General features: G+C 37.9%; 1 protein-coding gene across 7 annotated transcripts in view; it reads left to right on the forward strand.

Annotated features, from left to right (window-relative positions):
* The window catches only part of peak1 (pseudopodium-enriched atypical kinase 1), a 170,616-nt gene that overhangs the window by 35,546 nt on the left and 107,562 nt on the right, over positions 1 to 27,508 (forward strand). For 2 of the 7 annotated variants that reach the window (XM_048520835.2, XM_048520841.2), the window contains exons 2-3: positions 21,306 to 21,357; positions 25,950 to 26,006. The exons of 2 other annotated variants lie outside the window; for them this stretch is intronic. The gene's annotated coding sequence lies outside the window, so the exon portion shown is untranslated. Of the gene's footprint in view, positions 1 to 137; positions 194 to 21,305; positions 21,358 to 25,949; positions 26,007 to 27,508 lie in introns of all 7 variants that reach the window. 3 more of the 7 variants (XM_048520836.2, XM_059640217.1, XM_048520837.2) reach the window with 2 other exon arrangements.

Raw genomic sequence — 27,508 nt, forward strand, 5'->3', positions numbered from 1 at the left:
AAATTAATGCAATAACAGTAATTTTTAGTTATGATATTCTATGTTTTAAGTTGATCAATTTTGACAATTGAATTTTTGTACAGTTTTCTTTGAATTACGTAGTACTTAGCCACGAAATATGCCATTTGGTCCTACAGGTCTGTGAGTGTTTTTGCTTCGTAGGATGTCGTTGGATTTGTGACATTACAATCAGGTTGGTATAAAAAAACATTTGAGTTTTATTGCAAGTATAAAACGTAAATTATTCTGCATGGCACATTTTCTTAGCTCTGTTCTCCCCCCCACCCCACAACCCCCCCCCCCCCCACCCCCACCCTGCTCAAATTATTCTGAAACTATTAAGCATTGGAGAAAAGGAGGAGGAGAGGGGACCTAATTGAGGTATACAAGATAATGAGAGGCATAGATAGAGTTGATAGCCAGAGACTATTTCCCAGGGCAGAAATGGCTAGCACGAGGGGTCATAGTTTTAAGCTGGTTGGTGGAAAGTATAGAGGGGATGTCAGAGGCAGGTTCTTTACGCAGAGAGTTGTGAGAGCATGGAATGCGTTGCCAGCAGCAGTTGTGGAAGCAAGGTCATTGGGGTCATTTAAGAGACTGCTGGACATGCATATGGTCACAGAAATTTGAGGGTGCATACATGAGGATCAATGGTCGGCACAACATTGTGGGCTGAAGGGCCTGTTCTGTGCTGTACTGTTCTATGCTCTATGTTCTAGAAGAGTAAGTTTATTGAGTCAATAGGTAGTTGTAGTGGCCCAGTGTTTATGAGGGAACGTGAAACATCCAGGATAATGACTGATATGCTTACAAAAATGACTATTCTGTGAAATTTAAGGATTCTGAGAAGTCATTGACAAGCATTCCAATGTAATAAAATGCAAATCTTAAGTTTATTCAGTACCAATTTGCTCAATACATAATGTTTCTGCTTGTTCAAAAACAAGTTGCTGGAAAACCTCAGGTCTGGCAGCATCTGTGAAGAAAAAGGAGTTAACGTTCTGGGTCCAATGACCCTTCCTCAGAACCAGACCCGAAATGTTAACTCTGATCTTTTATTTTTTCACAGGTGCTGCCAGACCTGCTGAGCTTTTCCAGGTACTTCTGTTTTGGTTCCTGATTTACAGCATCCATGGTTCTTTTGGTTTTTGTTTTTCCTTGGTCCACATTTCTGGTCAACTCTGAAAGTGTGTATCTAGTTTCTCTTGTACTGTAGAAAAAAAAATTGCCCTGATTTTTGTGTAAGATATCAATTGTCCACATTTCTTAACGTTTAAGAAGATATTGCCCTGAGGTAATGCTTCCATTAATATTTGCTCCCAACTATAGGAGATGAAAGGCCATTCTTCAACGTTAACCCATTGCAAGATAACCTAGGTTAGGAATTTGACTAACTGGATAATGTGAGACACTGCTGCATACTTGGTCTCTATCGTTATTTGTAGATTGATCAGAAGATCATCTACAGTTTTGGTATTTATTAGGTACCAAGCCTCTTGGAAATCCATAATAAATATGGAAAGGTAGCTTGTCTGTAACTACATTTGCTGGGTTTTTTTGCAGTATTTTAGTTTGGTACTACTATGGTTTGAAGTCAGTTTGGATATTGTTGAACTTGCAAACTTGAATTTTTCACATTGTTAAACCTGAATGCTCTCTGCTCAGAGATACTAACCTTTAATGTGTACGTAAATCCCAAGGCTGTCAAAATACTCGAAGTATACAACTCAGTCTTTTTTAAGATCTGCTTAATCGGTTTAGCAATTTGCTAAGATGTTGTTCAGTGTGAGTAAAAGTAGCCAGACTATCGTTTCTGAGGGGACAGAACTTTTTGATGGAGCTGGACAGCCATATTTAGTGTAGTCACCCATAGCAGCTTTCCAAATGGACGTAAAGCTTAATATTTTGTGTAATTGAATCACTTGCTGCATTTAAAAATTTTTAGCACCTTCAGTTGCAGTCATAACTGAAACCTCATAGAAAGCAATATTTCACCTGGCTTATTGACGCTTTAAACATAACTAGATCATTTATATTTAATCAAATTTACTGAGTCCTGGAGAGAGATAACTAGGCTCATCACATTTCCCATACATCTAAAATATACAGTTCAAAGTTCTCAATTACTGAGTTCCCTCTAGTGACAGGAAACTAGTAGTGCAGAGTTTTAATTTGATTCCCAGAGATACCGCAGCAATCTTAATTCCAAAAATATCCTGGATTTACATATTACCATGATTAATTTAATTAACAAATAATAAGGGGTAATAATTTCATGATCTTTGAGCCATCAAAAAAATTTGATTTTTTTGTAGCGAGCAAACCTTGATTTTCTACACATTACCAGAATGCTCAAAATATGTATAAATATGTCTACGTAGATCCATGAGCATTTCTGGTAACTGATTAAGCTATGTAGATTTTTTTTTCTGCTGTACACTATCGGGCCTCCCTGTCCTCTGCTAAAATCAGTCACTTCTAAGTTGATTGTGAAGAGTAAGAATGATCCTGCTCCTAAGATGCTGCTTGGCCTGCTGTGTTCATCCAGCTCCACACTTTGTTATCTCGGATTCTCGAGCATCTGCAGTTCCCATTATCTCTGATACAGTCTTGTTATCTCATGATCATTTGCAAGCTCTTTCCCCTCCATCTCCTTAAATCCTCTCCATTACAGTATCATCCCCATTTTCTGATAAATCTTTGGGGGTTGACTATTAATAAAGCCACACCCCTTATCTTTTGAGCTCGCTACAGAATCCATGCTCTTAGGATTTCCACCCTATACCTGGCCATTCTCAGGTTAAACCAAGCTCTTTACATACCTAACTTGGGAGTCAGATATAAAGTTAAACATCTCTTCTGAATGTACCTCCTGTAAAAAGTCTGTCAACTTCAAACCATTTGCTCATCTCTCTGTCTGTCTCAGCCCATCTGCTGCTGGAAAGGTTTCCCTTGCCTTTGTCATCTACAGACTATTATTTCAGTGATCTCCTGGCTAACCCTATTTACTCTGTGAACTTCAGCCTTATGTGAATCTCCAGTGCATGTATCCTAATCAATAAGTATCCTAACCCTGCATTTAGTCCTGCTTACTGATTTGCCTGTGTGCTGACCTGAATTGACTGTCGGACCTCAACATCTTAAACTTAAAACCTCAACTTCATGTTGTCCCTCATCTCAAATCTTCTAAGCTGTTCCTCCTTTACAGCTCCCTAAGTACATTGCTTCTTAACTGCTTGTTTCGTACAAAATTTCCCTTTGAGCGTTTCCTGCTGTGGGTGCCATATAAATGAAAGCTATTCTTCCTTTCAGCTTTTCATGTTGCTGTGCTAGGCTGTGCCTGTTTTACAAAATCAAAGAGTCTCTGCAATGTTATGATTTTATGCAATAATTTCACACATTGTTTGCATGTGACTGACGCAGATCCTGAGAAATGTATAACCCTATTCTGCTGAGTTTTTTTACTTGATCCTCCTCTTTCATAAATGTACCCGCAAGGTCATTGAATGGCTGCCAGGTGTGAAGAACCTGGCCAATCTGTTTTGTATTTTCTCTCTCACCTGTATTCTGTAGTCTGTCCACCCAGTAAACCCAGTGTGCTGACTGCTAACCAAACTAATTTAGTGCTGACCAAGATTTGGATCTAGGCCTTCCCATTTTTTTGGGCTGCGACAGGCATGTGGTATATTTTTAACTACTGAACTATGAGGACAACTTCAGCAATGGCTCAACATAGTCATGGCACTAATACTGCAGATTTGAAAAAAGGCAACAAAAAGCTCACCTCAAAATTTCTCAAATCCTGAATATGGTATTTATAAGTGACTTTTCTGTATGCTGAGAAGGATTAATCTGAAACATATTTGCTATTTTTGCTGTTTGGGTTGTGTGTTGTGATTTGAAGGTTATTTCTGAAATCTGTGTATCAGAACCATTTCGGATTTGTTTCTAAAGCAAGACTCCTGGTGCTTTCTCTCTCTCTCTCTCTCTCTCTCTCTCTCCCTCCCCTGCCTCCAACTCCCATTCCAGTGAATTCTACAGCGTGTGCTGATGTTGTTTGAAGTTGTTTCTTTAGAAGACTAAAGTGTGTTGGGGGTGGGGAGAAGATAGCCTGGGAAAATTAACTCTGAGAAAGTTTGACATGAAACCAGGGAGGTTGAATAATTGAATGTGAGAAGGAACTCATACATGCAGGCGAAGAAATATTTTACAACTATGAAAACAAATGAAGTAAATAATATTTAATTTGGTTGCTTGTAGAATGGAAATGAAAAGAGACATATGAAAGAAAACGCCACTGAGGTCATTTTTAAAAAAAGACATTTCAGGCGAGACAGGCATGTGACCTACAGTGCAACCCATCTCTTGTTACATATTTTCAAATTCACATTTGAAACATTTTATGTAACTCATTCTGGGTGTTCGGTGCTGCTCATAGAGAAGAATGAAATCAAAATGCATGAACTCTACAGAAAACTAAACCCATTGTGCAAAAATACAGCACTGCTTGTGGTAGACTGAGGATGTTATAACAGGATGAAGATAAATAATTCCAGAACAAAGCTTACCACACAGTGTATTTACAGTTTAAATTGCATTTAAAGTTGCTGAATATTAAATTGAACATTATTAATTGTTGGTGTCCTGTTTTTGGTGAGCTTTTAAATATTACATTTGTATCAAATAAAGGAACCAATTTTATGATAAATTCATTCAATGAGAATTATTAAGCACTGTTAAAGACTGAGATCAAATCATTGGCAGCATCTTTGACTGCTTCATGTTATAGAAACTGCTGATTTTTTATTTTAGTATGCACCCACCAGAAAAATGCAGTATTGAGGTAAACTCTGATAGCTGAAAATTCTGTAATCATTCTTGAAATGCAGCATATGTTAGATGGAAGTGTGTGTGTGTGTTCGTGTTCAGAGGTTGAAGATATTTGCAGTATTTGAATATATTCAGCTTCTGTGGTTAAGATAGTTGGAGCATGAGTTGGTTCAGGTTCTGTTTCCTTTTCTCCAAGTGGAGACATTTATGGTATTTACAACAAAACTTGTTCAGAGTAACAAAGTTCGATTGAGAGCACAGACTGGTGTGAAAAGTCACAGTACGTTATTCTTGTACCACATAACTACATCGTCAGAAATTATTGTATAAAGTAATGACAAGGACTGTGCATATTTATTCAGTGCTTGCCTAATAATAATGTTGAAACGGGAAAAAATATTCTGTGTAGCTTCGGCACAAAACAACTCCTAAACCATTTCATATTGTAATGTGAACAGGAATTTTGGAAGATAATTTGCAAAATGTGGTTGATGCTAATAGATTTTGTTTATTTTCTATTTTGAATCCAGGTCTATTTCGTAGGTTATGAGGAATGGAGGTTTACTGTTGACAATATTCTGGTTATGTTTTTGCTGACACACACAATAAAGCTTGGGTACTGCATACTAATCGACCACTGTCAGATTCTGGCTCTTGTGCATGTTGTTTAAATTTTTGCTCCTATTGTATGGAACATTAAGATAACTATGTCTTTACAATTCCTGTTTTTTTTACAAAAACTTACATTACTGAGGGGAAATGTTGACATATATGGATTGGAAACATAAATGATATTCAACATTGTGCTGAATTTTGTGTTACAATTCTTTTAAAAATTGTGGCAACTGAATTTGCTCCTCGTGCTGAAGAGTTTTGCTGTTTGTTTGTTTCTTCAGATCTCATATTGGCGCACTCATGAAAAAGACTGCCTTTCCTTATAAAATAAGTTTATTTGAACCATGTACTTACATAATATGCAATTTCATATCCATATGCAGGTTTATTCTAAATATGAGAGAAAAGAAACTGTTATTCAGCATCTGCCACCCATCAAAACTTGCTTCTCATTATAGCCCTTCTCAAAAACAGGCTTTAAAGCTGTGTCTTGCTAATTTTGTCTCTCTTCAATGTGAAGTCTCATGCAATCTTCAGTACCTTTAAAGTACTTTATAACACATCATTGTGAAATTTCCTAAATTGCTCTCCTCAGTTATTAAAATTAAGGAAGTATTTGTGACATAGTACACACTTAGCGCTTTCATCAGGTAATGAAGTAATCAGTCGCTGTCTGTGGTTGTCAATGAAATTTCACCGGCTAAATTTAAGTAACCTACACGCTCACATGGTCAGTGTCAACCTCCTTTCGTAGAAAACTGATTGAGTCGCCCAATCTTGGATATTGACATTTCGCAACAGTTAACATAGTTGAGCATCTTTTGGTCGTGACAAGTTAAATGAACCTTATCGTGGAATATGATCATTTTAAAATGCAGTTTAAAAAAACCTAGCTTTCATTTTAGGAGCAATGGAATTTGACTTCTTTACTTTTTTAAAAAATGTGACCCTGTTAATCACTTCCAAAACCGTCTATGTAATGTAAGAGCTGGCATTTCAAAAAAACCCCAAATGAGCAGTAGTACATTTCTGTTAATTTACATTTGCAAATTGGAATTAACTGCATGGTCACGGGAAAAAGCAGAAGAAAAGCAAAAATCTCAGATGGTCCAGACATGATGGGCTGAATGGCCTCCTTCTTTGTAACGATTCTCTTTTTTACTTTGAAGTTAATTTGCTTTGAAATTGTCCAGATATTGTTGAATGTTTTTGTTTTGGCCACAATATTTAATGTAAGTGGCATCAAGGAGCCAATGGGAATTGGGGAAACTTGCTGGTTGGAGTTGTAGCTGTTGGAGATCAGTCCTCTCAGTCCCAGAAAATCTCTGGAAGAATTTCTCAGGGAGGTGCCTTGGCCAACTATCTTCAGCTGCATTGTCAATTATCTTCCCTCCATCATAAAGTCAGAGGTGGGGATGTTTTGCTGATGACTTCACAGTGTTTAGCACCGTTTATGACTGCTTCAGAAACTGAAGCAATTAATGTTAAAAAAAATGTGCAGCAAGACCTAGACAGTATCTATGTTTGGGCTGACAAATGTCAAATAAAATGTGTGCCACCACTGACACTCAGTAGCAGCAATGTGCACCATCCACACTGCACTACAGAAAATCACTGAGGTTTCTTAGATAGCACCTTTTGAAACTTCAGATCAGTATCATAAGGAAGGGCAAGGGCGGCAGATACAAGGGAATACCACCACCAATTGTAAGTTCCCCTTTTTTAATTCATTCATGCGATGAAGGCATTGTTGCCCATTTTTTGCCTGTTCCTAATTGCCCAGAGGGCAGTTCAGAGTTAACCACATTGCTGTGGGTCTGGAGTCACGTACGCCAAACCAGAATGGCAGGGCCTTCCCTAAAGGGCATTAGTGAACCAGATGGGTTTTTTTCGACAGTCGACAATGGATTCATAGTCATCATTAGACTTCTTAATTCCAGATTTTTATTTTATTGAATTCAAATTCCACAGTCTGCCATGATGGGATTTGATCCTGGGTCCCCAGAAAATTATCTGGGTCAGCAGTCCAGTGTCAATACCCCTAGGCCGTCACTTCCTCCTTTTTAAGCCATTTACGATCCTGACTAGGGAAAAATTTCACTGTTCCTTCAGTGTTGCTGGCTCAAAATCCTGGAGCTCCCTCTCTAATGAGATTGTGGGTTTACTCTCAGGAAATGGATTGCAACAGTTCAAGAAATAAACCCCTTAGCACACCCTGGGGCAACTAGGGATAGGCAACAAACTTCATTTCACTCAGCAATGCCCACATCCCATGAATACATTTTAAAAATTAATTCATTTTAATTTGCACCCGAAATGTTCTTGAAACAGCTTGTCTTGCCCATCTATTTCTCAGTTGTAGTTCGGCTTGATCATAGTAGGCACAGCTGGGCTAACCGACTTCAGCTTACCATGAAATGTGAATTAATTCTTCCAAGACTTTCTGGCGCAAACCTAGTTATTGCATTGTGGATCAGCCGTTTCAAAAAAAAACACAGCCATTTTACTGACCCTAGTCCAAACATGGGGAAGTGAGCAGAATTCTGTCAGTTGGCAATTGACTAATATCTTTGAAGCTTTATCTTGAAGAAACCTCTAGTGCAGATGAAAGGCCCATTATTTTAAACAAGCTGTACAATATAGAACACTGGCTTTCATCAATGAACAATGCTCAGCAGCTAATTGCTGTAGTTGGGTTTAGGCTAGTGCGACTGGATGCTTTGGGGGTGGGGTATTCAGGGGTTGGGGGATGCAGGAGCTGATTTAGTGATGCTTTTGCTGTGTCTCTGAACTGCAGAAACAACAAAGTGGTGTGAGCACTGTTAACCTGCTGTCTTCTGGATGAGACCAAGACCCCAGATGAAATTTTCCAGGGGTCTAAGCAAAGTGATCTATGACAATGTGTGTAGGGGAATCAGACCAGAGTTTGGTGAGACCTTCACTCAAATGGTATGGCATTTCTTGTAGAGGCTATGGAGCCTAGTCCCTTGTTATCCACATGCGGCATGTCTAAGACCATAAGAAATAGGGACAGTAAAAGGCTGAATGGCTCCTCATGTTTGCATTACCATTCAATAGGATCATGACTGAACTGGCATTCCCCGTATCTACTTCGTATTTCCCCATAAACCTCATTCCTAAACTGATTAAACCTTATATCTAAACAAAGACCCAGCCCCTCCAGGCACTCAACCCTCTGAGAAGAAACTCGTCCTTATCTTGGTCTTAAGTTGTGACTCTGTGATGGAACAATGCTGGCTGCAGGAATGAGAGGACATCGTCTCCCGCTAGTGTTGAGGCCTCTAATCCTGAATAGAAGTTCACAGAAGCTGAACTTCTCTGCTACTGGCTGCATCCAAGGAGTACAGATGAACTTCTTGACTGATTTCTCATGCACCCACAAATTCATCAGGACAATGACTGATGCCCTCTGTACAAGGTCTCACAGATTCATTTGTTCCCCAATGATAAGGCTTGTGCTGCAGCCTAGGCCATTGGATTTAGAAATGTACAGTAGGTGGCTCTTGTGGATGCAGGGTTCAATCACTGTACCCACATGGCACAGAGAGGGCTGTATCAGAATGCTGTGGAATTCGAAAAGGAATGGGTTCCATTCACTGATTGTTAAGGGGATCTGTGATCACCATTATCACTTCTGGAGGTGTGCGTCCACACCCTGGCTGCTGCGTCAGCTCGTTTGTTCTGGAGTACTGTCTTGTACAAGGTCATTTTGAGGATCTAGGTTCGTGAGGCAGGTTTCTGGGGACCAAGGTCAACCTAATGGCTTATGACATGATTAGATACTTTCAGAAGATTTTTTTCATTTCATCTCATCGTTCACTGTGATCTATTTTTTAAAAAAGTGTAGGTCCAAAACTGAACATTTGTAATAGTATGAAAGAAGTTGTAATTATACTTTTAAGCTAATGCTTTACGAACCTGTACAGTTGTTGTTTGAAGACAGTGAGGTGTATGTACTGAACTAGCACACTTTTTAAAATTAAAAATAACCTATATCATTTGAGTTTAGAATAGAGCTGAGCTAGTAGCAACTGCCATTGCTGGAGAATCTGAGATAACACTGTGTAATGCTGGATGAACACAGCAGGCCAAGCAGCATCAGAGGATCAGGAAAGTTTCAGGTTGAGAAATGAAGGGCCTCGACCCGAAACGTCAAACTTTCCTGCTGATCTGATGCTACTTGGCCTGCTGTTTTCATCAAGCATCACACTGTGTTAAATAAATGTTAATTTACTGTTTTGTTTCTCTATTGCAGAGCAGAAAATCGCATACATCCAACAGTTAATTTCCTTTGTCATGCATTGTACATGTTTACAAACTTGTTTGGGGAAAATCTACAGTATTGCAACCGTGTTTGTCTGGAACCCATTCATTGTGTACATATACATGCTGTAGTTGTTTGCACTGAATTAATTTTGTTATTCTCCATAAACCTCATCTGTTATAATTCAATCTATTAAAAAAACTTCAAAGCTGCTTTGTGAAATGGGAAGAAATATAAGTTTGTAGGTGCTTTTGATATTACTGTAAATAAATCATGCATGCATAAATACTAGAGCGATTTGATTTCTGACTGTCCCAAAGCAATTGCACTTGCTGCCTTTTTATGTTATCTGTTACCAATTAACTTCAAATGCATTCTAAATCTTTTACTGATGTGAAGGCTTAAAGACATCAACTGCTTTAGTTTCTCCAACTGGCAGGTACCTTTTATATAAAAATCTTCACAACGTTTGAATATTTATGGACAACTTTTAAATTAATTTATATAACCATACTTGAGTAACATTGTAAAATTAAATTTAATCTTTTAGTGAGAATCACAAATCATCAGAGATAACTTTTTAAAATCAACATAAAGATAATTTATTTCCCTTTGCTTTTATGCAACCTTTTAAAGTACAGTTAGTGAGTATAATCTTAACCCCATAATTTAGAACTGACCTTGTTAATCTTCACTGACCAGTTTTCCTTTGGCAAGTTCTGAGTGCAGTGAACTAAATGCTGCTGTGATACTTTTCAGTAATACTTCACTTGAAGCAATGAATTTCCTATTAATTTTAAGCACAACAACTGCGCTTCATAATTGCATTAGCCACTTTGTGTTAATGATGTTGCTTTGACTTTATTTTTGACCTATTCTTCTTTGACCCTAAGATTCACCCTCTCAAGTTCTCCCTTCAGCTGAGGCATGGTGACTCTCAGTCACCTCCAGTCATCTCTCTAATGAGAATGCAGCCCTATGGCCCAAGAGGACTTTAGCAACTTTGCCTCAACTTCCTTCTTCAGTACAAAGAAGTTGAGGTTGCATTTCAGCAACAGGTGACCTTTTGAAGAGATTTTTAGAAAAGAAATAACCTTCAACTGCTTCACTACTTATTAGCCAATCAACCATGCCCACAAAGGAATTTCAAACAGGTAACACCAGTGTTGACATTTTGGACTACGGCGTGAAAATATTGTTAAACTTGTATCTGTCAGTTGTTTTGTATTTAAGTTGTTGCTAATTGAATTATCCCTTTATCCTGTCCAATTCCATCACTCAGTACATGTTTTCGAGCATGACTGTGCTGCGAAGTGTTCTCAATGTCTAAGAGTGGGTGATATAAACCCTGCTTCTGATTTAACTTTGCCACAGTGGTATGGTAGTTCTTGTAAAGTCAGATTCCACAGAGTGAGTGGAGGAAATGATCCCCATCCCAATCCTTCACTTTAAAAAGTGGATAAAATAAAACACAATATGCAATTACAGACAGATGGTGAAAAATAGGGACAGATTTGTTTGAAACTATTCGATCAGTCTGGAAAATTCTGCTTTTTGTTACTGATCAGGTTAGAGAATTCATTTGTCTATCTGGGTTAAATGGGACAAAATTTACATTCTTAAAAGCTTTTACTAGATTTTCTTTATTCTGCTCCTCTCTTGAGGATGTGTTGCCTTTCTCTTGGTATGGTTTCACAGGGATTAGTCACCTTGCATAAATGGCCAATATTCATGTGTAAGGTTGGATGTGAATGTTGAACAACTGTTTCTACTATGATGGGCACGCCAGCCAGGTTTGTTCTTAGCTTTTGATTAACATTTGCGAATGCTATAGTCAGGTGAGAAAAGCATAATTCATATGATTAGGCGCCTTCCTTTCCATGGTATTGTTGTTACACCTTTTATACTATTTGCGTCTGATCCTTTCTTGATACAAAGTGATGAGCAAATTTAGGAACTTATTTTGTAAAACCTACTCAATACCTCCTCCAAATAAATCCAGATTTTATGATTGGGTCCTGCCTTTATCCAGTTTATTTTCTGTGTAAGTGGTTGAGTTGTTTAGCAGGATTAATTAGTGATAAAACAAGGAACTGTGGAAATCTGAAACAAAAACCAAAAGTCCTGGAGAAACCCCATAGGTCTGACAGCATCTGTAGGGAGAGAAACTGTTAATGTTTTGAACCCAATGACCCATTGTCAGAACAGACACAACAGGTTCTGACAAAGGGTAACTGGCCTTCAAACACTGTTTCTGGCTCTACAATTGCTGCCAGATCTGCTGTTTGTTTAATGATTTTAAGCTGTTGGATTTAGTCATTTTTAATTGACAATTCATCAAATACTGAATAATTCTCTCTGAACTCTTGATCAATGGTTATAGATGGTATGAAGTCATTACCAGTAATTTGAGTGCACTACTGAATTATTTATGTTAAAAAGAATCAATTTAAACAGTGCCTAAGAAGTCTCCAAGACTGCAGACTGCTTTAATATATTTTTGAATATTTGGACGAAGTGCCCCACTGAAGTATCAACTATATAACTATAATAATCTGATATGTGTATAGTGTATTATGTGCTAATATATTATTGCAGTTATTTTTTTACACCCAATATGTTGTTCATTCTGCCATAATGCTTTTCTTACTATTGAATGAATGATCTTCTATGAGGAAGCATTATGTGTCAAAATAAAAAATGCAAGCTGTTTCAGTTTTTAGTGCATTAGTGGAATGCAAGTGAAAGGCACTTTCATGTCATTTTGAGAGGGGTCAACAGAATTATATGGAATGTACTGTATGCAATTTGAACTCATTGGGGAAGCTTTGCATTGTTTCTCAACGTGAAATGGATTGCAAGCCAATGATATCCATTGTATGATATAAGCTAGCACTCTATTTTATAATACTGGGTGGCTTATCATAGTTTGCCTGCGTTGAGATAATAGAATCCAAGTGATATTGCTATTTTTCTGTTTCCTCTGGTTCTTTTTCTTAGCATTGCACTGAAATTTGCATTGTACCTTTCCCATAGTTCGTGGTGTTTCCTCAACCACTAACCTTATTTTCTCAGTCACTTGACCACTCTTCCCTCATGTAGAATGATCTGTTCAAATTCTTCAGGCCCATTTCTGTTTGCCGAACTGTCCTTCTGTTTAGAAGCTTGCATTTCCAGAAACTGGAGTTATTTATTGTTACTTCAGTCAAAGGTGTCTAATATCATAATGCCGATCAACAAATAAAAACTAATATGTACTCTTCCAATAAATCATTGAAAATCACCACGATAAGAAGCTTGAAATTCAGTTAATTGTGAATGCACATGTGAAGAAACTGAGTTTCCAAGGATTTGAAGCAATTTTTAATTGTGTATGGTTTGAAGACGAATCACACTCAAAATTACAACAAGATCTCACACAGTAGGTGTTCAGTTCACCAATATTTATAGTACCTGGCTAGGCAGATGCTTTGTAATTTCAACATGTGATTATTGTAATAATATTTACCATGTGTATTGAATTTGAGTTCCAGAATTGTTTTTGAGATTGCATGTACTGGAACCTAAGGTGGTGAGAAAATGGTCTAATTTAGATTGGAGGGGAGATCCCATGGTATCAATGACAAGACAAAAACTTGTGTGCCTGTTTTCTTTGGAGTCACAATTGCCCACCAGCTGCGAGAAGGATAATGAATACAGTTGATTTGTAATATGTAGCCTGTTTATATCAAGCAAGTGGTGCAGCAGCATCTGTGTGCATTTTTCCTTTAGCTGTTTTTAAGGTGCAAGGACCACATTTATTCCTGTTTTGGGCTATTAACTGGAAAAAAAGTTGGACATTGCTGTATAGATAAAAATACCAGAACAGTTTTCTTTTGCAATTTGAACATCAAATGGGATTGTGGAAATGAATGCAGGCTTTTAGGGGACAATTTTCTGAGCAGTAAGCCAAAAACTAACTTAGATGGATTATTATTTTTTCAGTCCCAAGATGTGTCAATGTTGAGAATTGCATGTATGATTGCCAGTCTAAAAGTGATTTAATATTAAGGAGGAGAATTTAAGTGAGTGAACTGGAATAAAGGTTTGTAACTTCTGTGCCAACACAGTGTGGAGCTGGAGAAACACAGCAGATCAGGCAGCATCAGAGGAGTAGGAAAGCCACCGTTTTGGGTCAGGACCCTTCAGAGGTGAATGGATTCCTGATAACATGTAAAACTTGTAAGATTAGATTTTTTGCTACTGAGGTGTTTGGTTAAGTCAGGAAATTTCCAAGCTTGGCGGACTCTTTGATATAAAGGGCCCCGTAATGTACATTTTTCACTCCTTCAGTTTTCTTCTTGTCATTGTTATTATATGGCACATCAGTTCTGTGCATTATGCATACTAGCTGAGTAACATAGAAAGATGATGGAGGAAAAGGAGAGTTCATTGCTAACTGTTTTGAGGAAGGGTCACTGGATCCAAAAGTTAATTGATTTCTCTCCACAGATGCTGGCAGAATGTTGAGATTTTCCAGCAATTTTTTTTTTCATTGTCAAGACCTTGTTTGGCATCCCAGTCCATTTAATGGTCACAACTCTGCTGAAAGGTTGTGAAACATGTGTCATTGAGATGCTGGGCCAACCCTACAAAAATTTAAAGTGTCTACCTCTGAATTTGAGTGACCAGATTGGGAGTGCGGAGAAGGGGCTTGCCATCCATACTCTGTGAAAATTGCTGGTGCCTGCATTGGGGCAGAAATCCCAGAAATGGGTCCTGCCTGCCATTTTTAAATGACCACAACGCCATGAAAATCTGAGTTGTCGTCTTTTTGAAGCTAGAACATGTCCCAATTTTATCAATTTAAAAAAAATCCATAGTGAATTTGAATCCATAATGTATTTTCAAGAATTCCAAATAATTTTGAGATCAATCTGTTGATGGCATTGGAGAGAGTTCGGAGAAGGGACTTTTGGTTGATTGTTGGGATGAAGTGAAGGGGAAAGTTGAGTCATTTCTGATTTTTCACCAATTGAATCAGTAGTGATCTTGTTGAAACATTGGATTCTGAAGGTACTTGAAAACTAGTTGGTGAGAAGGTGTTTCCCCTCAATCTACAAGTGGGGACACAATTTCAAAATAACATGATATTGATTTAAGGTAGGGATGGGGAAACATTTCATCTTTCTGAGGGTTGTTAATCTTTGGAATTCTATACATCAGAGAGCTGGTGCGTTGAATATATCCAAGACTGAATTAGATTTTTTAATCTAAAAGAAAGTCAAGCGTTAAGGGACGTGGGTGTCCAGACACGAAAGTTAGTTTAAGGCCGCCATCAACCATGATCCTACTGAATGGTGAGAAGTCTCAAAGGGCTAAATTGCCTACTCCTGCTTCTAATTCTCTTGCGATTCAAGAATTTTGTGGATGAGTTGTGAATTTGTCCTTTTGATGATTGAAAGATGTTTTGAAAATGATAGAAAATCTGCCTGCCTTTTGTGTTGTTTATAAAGAGTTGAGCTTGAAGAAACTATTGTGACTCCAGTTAAGTATAGCGTCTAATTAAATGTTCTCGATTATGTTGTCGCTAATAATTCACTTTTCTGTTATAGATTTATGTGAAATAGGAGTACAACTTTGAGCAAAGTTTCTTTTAGCCATAAATATTAATGGTGGGGTCATTCAAACTTTCATTATGCTTGCATTAAATAGAATGTTTATTTGCAGCTAAAACCAGGACATCTAATGCAGTTAACTTATAAACTTGGATTTTTTCCTTGAAATGTTGCATGTGAATGTTACATTCTGTGTACCTGCATAATTTTGTTTCTAAAGAACTAGCTGGAATGTATTAATACCACAATCCATTTGTTCACTGTTCTTCACAAAGACGTTTTAAAGTCCTGTGGTTTTCTTTTCACATGTCTGTGGCATTGGCTGGCAACCCTCTTTCCCAAGATCATTTGGTAAAATGTAACATAATTTTAGCCCATTAACAATGAGTTGAAAAATTAGCATTCTGTCAATTGAATTGTTCTGTTTTAAACTTTGACATCATTCAATAAAAGTCAGCTTTTGCCAGAATATTTCCTAAATTTTGCATGTGACTGATATACAAGCTGTTGAACAATTGTTACAAAGCAGTCTGGTTGCCTGAGAACAATGATCTGTTTGAACAACTGGTTTGCTTTGAATGCTTACCTCAAAATGATGTTATGGTGTGATGTTTAGCCATGTGGATTTGCAAAGTCCAATTTCCAGTTGTTGAGTGGTGGTCAATTACCCAGTTTCTGAATGATGAGGGAACTCTCTGGTCTGCATTTTCCTGGATTTAGGGGTAGAGAAAAGGAAGTAATCAGTCACCGACCATGCTCTTGAAGACTATACTGAATGCATGAGTAAGTGTACGAGAAAAGTAAGACTATTCAGAAGACAACTGGGTGATGGATGGAAGGGTTACTGCCATCTGTGGAATCATAGATCAGATGATAAATGCTGCAATTGGTGAAAGTTTGAGAAGGTTGAGAGGTTGCTGTAATTTTCTTTTCTGGCATTACTCACAACAACAATTTAGCTTGCATTTAAGAAATGGTTATTACTTGCTCTATATCTTTTAGCTTACCTAGTGAAAGCATATATCATTGGAGTACTTCCATTATGTGTATAGCGGCTATCAGGTTATGAAATACATGCTTTTAGAATTAGAACAGAGTGTGACAGGTTGATAACCCAAGGTCAGTTGGTGAAAGAACCACAGGGGAGGTGGGGGGAGAGGAAATAAACTGTTCTGTCAGTATTGTCTGAAGGACTGGTGAGCAGATCGATTTTTAAAACCATTATAGAGGAATTATCGGAAGATTAAAAGGAAATAAAAAGCTTTGGAGGAGGAGCAGGGAAGTGGGACTAACTAGAAAGTTCTAACAAAGAGCTGACACAGGCATGTTAGACCAAATGACGATCCGTCATTTATCATTCCATGGTATCAATACTATTAGAATGTTGTAGCTTTTTGCTACGATTTGTGCAATGCAATCCACTCCATGTCAGAATTCTAATATTATAGTGGTGCTTTATATTATAAATAATGGAACTGAGATACCTTCACAATGATATTATGAGTATTTGTGTTTTAAGATCATACAGCATGGTACTTGTTCCAGCTCTTTGTCACTGTTATTCAGTTCATCAAACTCTCAGGTTCTTTTCTCCCCCATTTGCCTTTTATAAGTACATGTCTGATTCCCTTTTCAAAGTCACTGCGGCGTCTGTTTCACCATCATTTCAGCAGTGCATCCAAATCGCTCAAACTCTGCATGTAAAATGACTCACTTCATCTCTACTCCAGTTCTTTTGCCAATTATCTTGAATGTGTGTCCTGTAGTTATGAATCCCCTGCCAATGGAAACATTTTCTCTACTCTTACAAAATGTCTACTCTTACAAAAGTTCTTCTTTAGATCACAGCTATTAAACCTTGCCTTTAATCTTTTTGTCCTCTGTGAGCAATTTTAACTGCTCAAATATCTAAACACCCCAGGGATGAGCAAGATTGGTAATAATCTGGATAAAAATTTGCATTCACTCCAAAGCCTTGACATTCGTCCTAAAATGTGATGCCCAAAATTGGACACTACTCTGCCTGAGGCCTAACCAGTGATTTCTAAATGTTTAACATTAGCTTCTTCCTTTCGTGTCCCAGCTTCCATAAAACAGAAGTATTAGGATTCCATCTCCCTTTTCTACTGAACAACTTTCTACCTTGAAAGATTTTGAGCAAAAATGAGAGGAAAAGTAGTTGTTTGTTGCAGCACTTCAATGAATCAGAGTTGACTTGTCAGCCAATTGGTGCCCTTTTCTCAGGCAGTATAAGTTCTTGCTCCTTTTAAAATTTGGCATTCTTGTTTGTCCTGATGAGAACAAGGTGGGAAATCTTCAATGGTATATCTCTCTTTTTCAGCAGTGCCCAAGTTTTTTGTACTATCTTTTGTATGTGAGCCTATGTCTCTGTTACTGTATTTCTCTTAAAATTGTGCCATTTTGTTTATATTGCTTCTCTCTTTTTTTACAAAATGCATCCACCTAATTTAGTCACTTGTAATTTCTTTGAATGTGCTGCGCTTAACTGTTAAACTGATGATTCTTAATGATTTCTAGTTAAATGGACAGTTAAATCTCTATTGCATCTATTGTTCTGAGAAAGAAACTTGTTTCCTGTAACCTTAAGTTCACAGCATTGATTGATGTAGCTGGATTTATGTACAAAAGCATGCAACATCATGGATTGAACTTTTTAAACAACAGAGACATGATTCATGAACATAAGGCAGCCTGGCACCAGCTGCGTTACATTTCCTTTTTTCTGTGATACAGTCCGTTTAGTTCAGGAAATCCAGTGGATTAGCTGATCATTGTTGATGCAGTCAATCTGATTATAATTGGTATTTCAGATCAGTGACTTTCAATGTAGTAAAACTGTGAATTGTGACACCAGTTCTGATCAGTGAATTTCTACAGATTTTTAGTCTTGGTAATTGGCACTTGAAAGTAACTTCTCGTGCAAATTTATCTTTAGATTTGGCATGATTATTTTTAGTGATTCATTTGATTGATTAGTATTTACTTGTTGAATTCTATTTGTATGATGCAGAAACATGAGTATGGTTTTCAACAAAAGTGCAACATCAGATGAAAATACAACCTTAATGTATTTGCAACACTTCAGTTTTTAAATTCCAACTGAAACATTTTTGGAAGAAGGAAATCCTCTCTTCTGCTTAATAGTAGAAGAGTCATCATACAGAAAGGTTGGCTTTAAAGCACTTGGCTTAAAGCTTCATTAATATTTAATATTATTATTGTCCTGCTTTATCCCTTAAGGCGTCATGACCCTTTTTTGGCACTTGAGCGTTATTGATTTGAGAATGTTACTTGCAAATCATGGGAGAATTGATAACTACATCTGGTGTGTGTGTGTAAAAATACATGTATATAGAAGTGTAGTATTTGAAAACAAACATAACCCACTCTGTCAAGGGGCTCTGATACTCAATTGAACATTCCTTACCACTGCCTTGCTGGGATTAATTAGTTCAGCACAAGTTGGAGATCAAATTTTCATTCTTGTAATGTTTATGGGCCAATTCGATCTGATTCTGAACAGTTGCCATTTGAATCTGCCTAATTTCAGTGGCTAAAACTGGAGTGGCAGGAAGCAGACTCATTTCTATGATTTCCCTGTACAGTATCGGGTTCCTGTTCTTCCTGGATGGAAGCCAGGAATCTTTCTACCTAAAGGAAGGGAAATAAACAAACAGACAAAAGACTTTTTCCTTGGCTCACCATCAGGCACAAAGTTACTTGGCATGAGTCAATTTATGGAATGTCCTAATTCTGGACTCTTACTGAAGGAACTGTTTGAATAGGTAATCTGTGAAAGTACAAGTTAAACTAAGTGATAATCTTCACAATCAATTATTGCACATCTACCATCAAGACCAGAGTTGAATTCTCTATAGCACTGTTTCTGGTGTCTGATGTGGTAGTGTACTTCAGTAGTTTTCCCAAGTAGCCATGTGCATATGTGTACCAGAATGTTAACATCTCTGAGTCGGCTTCTTTTGTTGTGTAGTGGTATGCTAGCTAATTTTTCACAGGTTTTTCATTGGATTAATGTAGTGGCTTCTTGTCAGTTAAAAAATACCTGAAGGCTTGGTCGTTGATCATTCTTCTCAATGGAATTTGTGGTAACGTTACATAGGTATTGCTACACCATCTGTATAATCACGAGTATAAAACGTACAATACTGGTGCGTTTTGTTTTTTTCTCTGTGCTGTAATCATAGTGAATATATTACTGAAAACATCTGTATGATAATGAATACAAGAAACAAAGTACTTGAAAATATTTGGAAATATTTGAAACTTGCTAATTGGAACATTTACATTATTATAGTTTTTTCCTGCATTAATGGAACTTACTAATCGAAATTTGAAGTTGTCATCCTGGTGAGCAAGTTCATATCAATGAAATTATTATGAAATAAAACACAGCTCTGGATGAAGGAGATCTGAAAATTGCAGGAGAAACTCAGGATGTCTGGTAACATATATGGAGAGAAAAATGGAGTTAACATCTTAAGTTCAGTGACTTGGTGGTGACGAAGGATCACTGGACTCAATGTTAAATCTGTTTCTCCCTGCACTGATGCTGCCAGACCCATATCCAAATTACATTCCTAACTAGAGCTAAGTTTCCTGGTTCCCTAGCTGTTCTTCAATTTTATTAAGTAATGAACTGGGAAACAAGCAAGTTTCCACAATTTTTCTCAGACCTGTGAGAAGAGAGTTGATCTCAACTGGGATTGTAGTCCCACTAATGGCTGTAGTTCTGCTGGGATGGGGTCTAGAAAAAAATTATTCCTGTAGCAATTGAATATATATATTCATATGGATATAGAGTCCAAGCTTGCCCTGACTCGATTGTGGTGAGCTGATGAAGTTTGTAAAATATTGAGAGGTATGGATACAGCTAATGGTAGTTGTCTTTCCCCTAGGATACAGGATGTCAAGGCTAAGGAGCACATTTTTAAAGTGAGAGGAGAGAGATTTAAAAAAGACATGAAGGGCAAATGTTTACACCGGGAGGTTTGCATGCAGAATGAACTTCCTGAGGAAGTGGTGGATGTGGGTACAATTACATGCTTAAAAGGCATTTGGATGGATACATGGATAGGATATGGGCCAGGAGCAGGCAGGTAGGACTAATTTAGTTTGGGATTATGTTTAACATGGACTGGTTGAACCAAAGAATCTGTTTCCATGTCGTAGACTCTGACTGTATGTTCCTTATGAAGTTATGGTGGCGTAATGGTTGTTACATGAGCACACTGTGCAGAGATTTAGAACTCAAATCACCATTATTGTAAAACTGAATTTGATAAATGGGGTAGGGTTCTGGGTTGGTAGTCGAAAACAATGGTAGAAAAGTATTGCCGAAATTTAACTAGATCATTAACGTTCTTCAGTGAAGGAGATAGTTCAGGCCATGTGTGACGCAGCTCCACAAGAGTAATCTTACTCTTAGTGCTGCATCTTTATTATTCAAAAAGATGGTGGACCATCACTTTTGTGGACAAGTGTCATCAATTATTGGCAATAAATATAGCCATATTACTGTCACCAAAACCAAGAGCAAATTCATTTAAAAAAAACTTCCCGAAGGAAGAATAGTGTCAGAAAAACTGACATATTTGAAACTAAAGCCCAGTTGTAACCAAAATTTTCACTAGAGATGGATGAGATGAAAGAATTGTAGAACAATGGCTTTACTAAGTCTGGGTGAAATGTGTGTAAAATTGAATTGCACAGTGATATAGCAAAGGAGGAGGCCATTGTGTCCATTATGCCCAACAACTTTCTGAAAAGACTATCCAATTCCAACTCTATTTTACCCTGTAGCTCAACAATTTTCTTTCCTTCAAATATACATACAATATTGTTCAAAAGGGAGTTGGAATGAGTTCACTATCATCTGGGTAATTTTAGTGACTGTGTAATTTAGTGTATATACTGAAAAGTCTATTTCCACTCCACAGATTCATTACTTAAGATCTCCATAAGAAAGTACTTTCCTGTAAGAAGATTAAAGTAAGTATACTAAAATTACTAAAAATGGAACGTAATAACCTATTGTTGCCAATCTGAGTTTTTTGGTCTAAGCACCTAAGCTTGGATACATGATATTTAATGATTTTGTTTTACCTTGTCTCTTGAGTAATTTGAGGCGTTTTGAATTTTTCATTTTGTTAATTTTCTTTTCTCTGGAAGATTCACAAAACTGTATTCTTAATGCATCATACCAAATAATTTGGAAAGCAACAAAGTGATACTCAAACTTTATTTGACTGCCCTATAGTGGTAAATATGTTAACTTGAGTCCAGATGACCAGTTTCTGGTTATATCTGATGCTATAACAGCAATCTTTTTACTATGATCCAATAGTTAGAAAAATGTGTGGAATCTCATACCCTTGGAAGTTTCAATAAGTCCTGTGAAATTCAAAGAACTTGAAGAGGCTGCTTTGCCTTGTAGTCTCCGGGGATGTGCAGGTTACGTAGCTTAGCCATTTTTAAGAAAAAGACCCAAATGGGGAGAGGGGAGAGGGTCTGGCTAGGGGAAACTGTTTGGATGGTCAGTGTGGACTCAGTGGGCTGAATGGCCTTTTTCTGCACTTAAGGGATTCTGATTCTATTTTTTAGTGTCATTCTCAAGCTTCAGCAAAGCTGTCTGAGTGTAGACATTGACATTGTAATACAGGAAGTAGAATCACTATGCTTGTAGGAACAGAAACCACAATGATAAAATTTGATTTGATATCCAGAAATTTTAAGGAATAGAAGCCACCTTAAATAATTTTGAACATGAGAAAAATGAGGAGTAACTTTGAAGTATGAGTGACTAGCTTAGCCAAACATTAGAGCTGTATAGCGTGGAAACAGATCCTTTTGTCCAACTCTTCCGTGCTGACCAGTGAAAAGTGAAGAGATTTAGGAAGGGATTTACAGAGCTTACGGTTTAGGCGTCTGAAGGCATAACCGCCTGGTGGATTGATTTAAAAATCCAGACCTTTGAGGCCAGAATTGAAGCAATGTAAATGTCTTAGAGGGCTGGAGGAAAAGAGGTAATTACTCTTGTCACAGTCAAATTTGGCAACAGGGTCGGGATATGCATTGTTCAGTTTTGGAGTTATTAGGCAGAGGGATAGAGTTGATGGATTTGGAGTACATGGCAGGAACAGAAGACTGTAGCTGAGCCTCAAATTTCTGATGATATGTGATACGTATCAAAGAATACAAAGAGACGAGTGGATATATGTGGGGCACTGACTGTCATTAAGTTCAGAACAAAAAACCAAGTAGATTAGCATCAGGCTAATGTGCCCATCTTCAGTATCATAAAAAAAACAGACTTCCACATTATCATGTAAATACAGTTGATAATTTGGTACTTTGTAAATAGCAATTAACATGGACTGAAGAAGTGAAGATCCTGTATGAACAATCTCCGTGGCTTTTATAATAAAGTGTGAAGCTGGATGAACACAGCAGGCCAAGCAGCATCTCAGGAGCACAAAAGCTGACGTTTCGGGCCTAGACCTTTCATCACAGAGGGGGATGGGGAGGGGGTTCTGGATTAAATAGGGAGAGAGGGGGAGGCGGACCGAAGATAGAGCGAAAAGAAGATAGGTGGAGAGGAGAGTATAGGTGGGGAGGTAGGAAGGGGATAGGTCAGTCAAGGGAAGACGGACACGTCAAGGAGGTGGGATGAGGTTAGTAGGTAGGAGATGGAGGTGCGGCTTGGGGTGGGAGGAAGGGATGGGTGAGAGGAAGAACAGGTTAGGGAGGCAGAGACAGGCTGGGCTGGTTTTGGGATGCAGTGGGTGGAGGGGAAGAGCTGGGCTGGTTGTGTGATGCAGTGGGGAGGGGACGAATTGGACTGGTTTTGGGATGCGGTGGAGGAAGGGGAGATTTTGAAGCTGGTGAAGTCCATATTGACACCATTGGGCTGCAGGGTTCCCAAGCGGAATATGAGTTGCTGTTCCTGCAACCTTCGGGTGGCATCATTGTGGCACTGCAGGAGGCCCATGATGGACATGCCATCTAAAGAATGGGAGGGGGAGTTGAAATGGTTTGCGACTGGGAGGTGCAGTTGTTTGTTGCAAACCGAGCGGAGGTGTTCTGCAAAGCGGTCCCCAAGCCTCCGCTTGGTTTCCCCAATGTAGAGGAAGCCACAACGGGTACAATGGATACAATATACCACATTGGCAGATGTGCAGGTCAACCTCTGCTTAATGTGGAAAGTCATCTTGGGATAGGGGTGAGGGAGGAGGTGTGGGGGCAAGTGTAGCACTTTCTGCGGCTGCAGGGGAAGGTGCTGGGTGTGGTGGGGTTGGAGGGCAGTGTGGAGCGAACAAGGGAGTCACGGAGAGAATGGTCTCTCTGGAAAGCAGACAAGGGTGGGGATGGAAAAATGTCTTGGGTGGTGGGGTCGGATTGTAGATGCCGGAAGTGTCAACCTCCTTGGCTTTTAACCTGAGTAAAGTGTGAAAAGCCTGATGCAACAGTGTGCTTACTTCAAAGAAACATTTTGCCAAGCTCAACAATTATACTTCTGTCTGAAACTCTTAAGTGGAGTGGATTCCCAGTGGATTCTTGGTTCCTGTAGAGAAGTTGACTGAAAGATATACAGATACTGTCAGAGGAAGTGCGGAATGGCATGACTGAAGGAGAGAATTGGGGCCATTGTTATGTGTCAGTCAAGTAAGAGATTCAATGCAAGTCAATCATATTTGCAGATTATAATAAATAAAGAGAGCCAATTTTTCAGAAATTTCATATGGGTAGTTAAAATGACTGTATATATGGAAAAGAAAAATGACCAGCCTATGACAGGAAGGCTGTTGAAATAGCTGAAAATGATGTTGTAAAAATCTAGCAGTTCCACTAAATTGAAAGTTCACCATTCTTAAATACATAGTCTGTGGAGTAACGGCAGTGCTCAATGTGATTTATTTTCCAGAGTCTATTAAAAAAACAAATTTATTATGGGATTCATTGTAAGGATAAGTCCCTTTTTATGAAAGGCTTTTGAGGGAAAACAATCCGGATAAAAATTTCTGCTTGCGTATCTTGGAGGGATTTTAGTGCTATGTAATTTTAATGATTTGTGAATATGATGAGCTTTCTCACTGGTAAAATGTGTTGGCTCTAAGACGTTATACCTTTGTTTTATATAGAGCTTGCTGCATTTCATAAAACACATTTTCATTATGCTGTCTGCAAAACAAATCATACAACATACCTATTTAGATGATAAATATGGATAATCTATAGTGCTTGGAAATTGTGCATTTGAATTTAGTAACCATGGATAATAATCTATAAGTGCAAGAAAACAAGCATATTTTGTGAAATCATTGAAAAGCCAGTCTAATGTTCCCTGAAAGGATACTGTTGCCATGGTGAATTGTTATGTAACAACTGCACTTGTTTCATGCTTCATTTCTCTATTCATTGAGTGCCTCCATTTGGAGCTACATTTTGCATTTTGAGCATCTCCATTCCTGAACAATACAGGTTGGGTTATTCACATTCCCCAAATGTTTTGATGAAGCAGATTGATAATTTACAAATGAAATTGTAAGGCCTTGGAATAATTGGTAAAGATTGTGTCACCAGTCTGGAGGGCACATACAGCAGCTGTGAAATTTAAATGTGACTGGATTTTTTTTGGGGGGAGTGGGGAGAAAAAAACTGGAATTCAAAGCTTTCACAGTCATGGTGACTGTGAAACTATCACCAGTCTTTGTGAAAACCTGTTTAGTTCTGTGAAATCCACAGTCTTCACCTGATCAGGCCTACATGCAACTCCAGATATATGGTAGTGTGGTTGATTCTTAAGTGCCCTATAAGTCCCCCTAGGGAGCCAGATGAAGATAAATTATGGATGGTTATCAGGTACAGGCTTTGCTAGTGATGCTCATCCTAGGATGAGTGAAGAAAATAATCATAATCGTCCTGTTTACTTTGAGTATTCTTGCCTGAATTAAAGAAACATTCACACCGTTGTCTTTATTGATTTACACCGAAAATGATGATTCCCCATCTCCATGGACACATGCTTGTGAGTATTTACTTGTGTGTATTGTTCTTCAAACACCTTTTTCTTTATGAATGACTGCATCTGTTAATAGCCAGCACTCCTCATCTTTCTCTGCAATTGCCTTTTCCTAGGGTACTGTCCTGTATTAGACATATTTCCTCCAATTATAATTACCAATAGACCTTTCTGCATTATAATTCTGGTACTATATTTGCATTATTTTTTTCCAAGAGGTGCTGGAATGATATGAAATAGCTTTAAAAGCTTTTTTTAAAGAAACTGCTTAGCCAAGTCTTAAATCACAGTCAGCTACCTGCCGTCCTTAAATAATGTCATATGTTGCAGCTGCCTGAGCATGCAGATGAAGCCTCAGACTACCATGTCATTCCAAGTATGGCATCTTCAAAAATGCCTTAATTTTAATGCACCACTGAAGTAACAACTTAGCTGATAAGTTACAACTTCTCTGTAGGACTTGACCCAATAACCTCTTGACTCGGCAAGTTATAGATGCTAGAAATTAGCACAGTTGGGTTTATTATGTTCTCAATTAGTTTCCTTGTTTGAATATTTTCAGGATCCAGGCTGACCCAAAAGTCAACTTTTAGTTTGTTCTTCCAGGAACATGAACTAGGTAAGTGGTATAATGTTTATCAGCAGAATGATTATGGTTGCTGATGGAGTGGTGCAGAATAATTGTTTTCCAAAAGGAGTGGACCAACTTGACACCGGGTATAAATCAGCAGTAATGGAAGTGCCCTTCACCCCATCATGAGTTTCAGTCTCCCTCCCCACGCTCCCTAGGAAAACTTATCGTTAGCTTAGCTAAGGTCATTAGAAGTGGAATGGTAAAGTGAGAAGGTTGAGGGAAGAAGATCATCTCTTTGTAAGATTTAAACATGATGGCATTTTCCTGAGAGACTTGTGTGTTCACTATTGTCTCTATGATTTATTGTCATTGTATAGAAGGATCCAAGACCCTAGATCAGATCAGAGCTAATGACAGCATCTATTCTTCATACTGAATATGGTGTGCATTTGTCAGCTGTGTCTATTTGACTGATTAGTACCTGGTATACAGAAACTGCAGTTCATAATTCATTTGATATGCTGAGATAGAAAGTTCATATTGGTTTGTCTTTTGCTGTTACGTTGTCCACTGGAGTTTGTTTTACAGATAATCTACTTACAAATTTCATTTTTAAACTTTTGCTTTGAATTCGTTCCAATTCATAGTGTATGGGAAACCTGCAATACATTCACTGCCAGAGCTCCTTGGACATTACATTTTATTTCTACCGTTAACAAATTTATAAAGTAATGGATTTTAACTCATTTGATACCCACCTATTTGTACAATTAAACTTGAGTCCAATGTGTCTGAAATGTTTTACCATAATTTATGCAACATTCCTAGCCACTATCTTTAATTAGAGCAAGCATGATTTTGGTTTAATTAAGCAATTATAGTGTTAAGACCTGGCTGGATGAACTAAAAAAAAATGAAGGAGCTTTGGGTCAGTGGGATAAATCAGAAATTGCAATTTTAGTATAATGTGATTTGCTGTTTCATGCAGAGAACACTGCATTCTCTGCGGTGGTGTGATACAACTGGCACAGATTCAGTTACCTCTTGTATCAGGAACAGTACAGTGAAATTGTATGACATAGGCGACACGGTTGTACTTCATGATGCCTGACAGTTGCCTTTCAACTTTAAATGTTTTTACTTCATATTTTAACTTGTTTCTCCCAAAAATGTTGCTTATCTTTTCCTTACACTTTTATTTCTGTTCAAAGAAGCAGGTATTTGTTCACAACAGATTTCACATTTTTAACCCATATGAGGAAAATTGAAATCTATAAACAAGTAACAATTCAAACTGAACTGCAATTTTGACGAAGTTTTAGTGTGGTTTCTCCTATTCTTCTTGCAAGCTCAAACTGAATTAGAGGGTTCTTTTTGTCAAAGCAATGCTTATTATAAATGATGATGATGATGATAGAACAACAGAGTACTTTGCTCAAAGCTGCATTTGTTGAAAATCTCTAGCAGTGTTCTAATACATGATTATTGAAGTTACTATTACATCAGGCTTATCCACATATTCATTCAACCTTGTAATTGCATATAAT

Source organism: Stegostoma tigrinum, chromosome 36 (genome assembly GCF_030684315.1).
Source record: "Stegostoma tigrinum isolate sSteTig4 chromosome 36, sSteTig4.hap1, whole genome shotgun sequence".
Classification (NCBI taxonomy): Eukaryota; Metazoa; Chordata; class Chondrichthyes; order Orectolobiformes; family Stegostomatidae; genus Stegostoma; species Stegostoma tigrinum.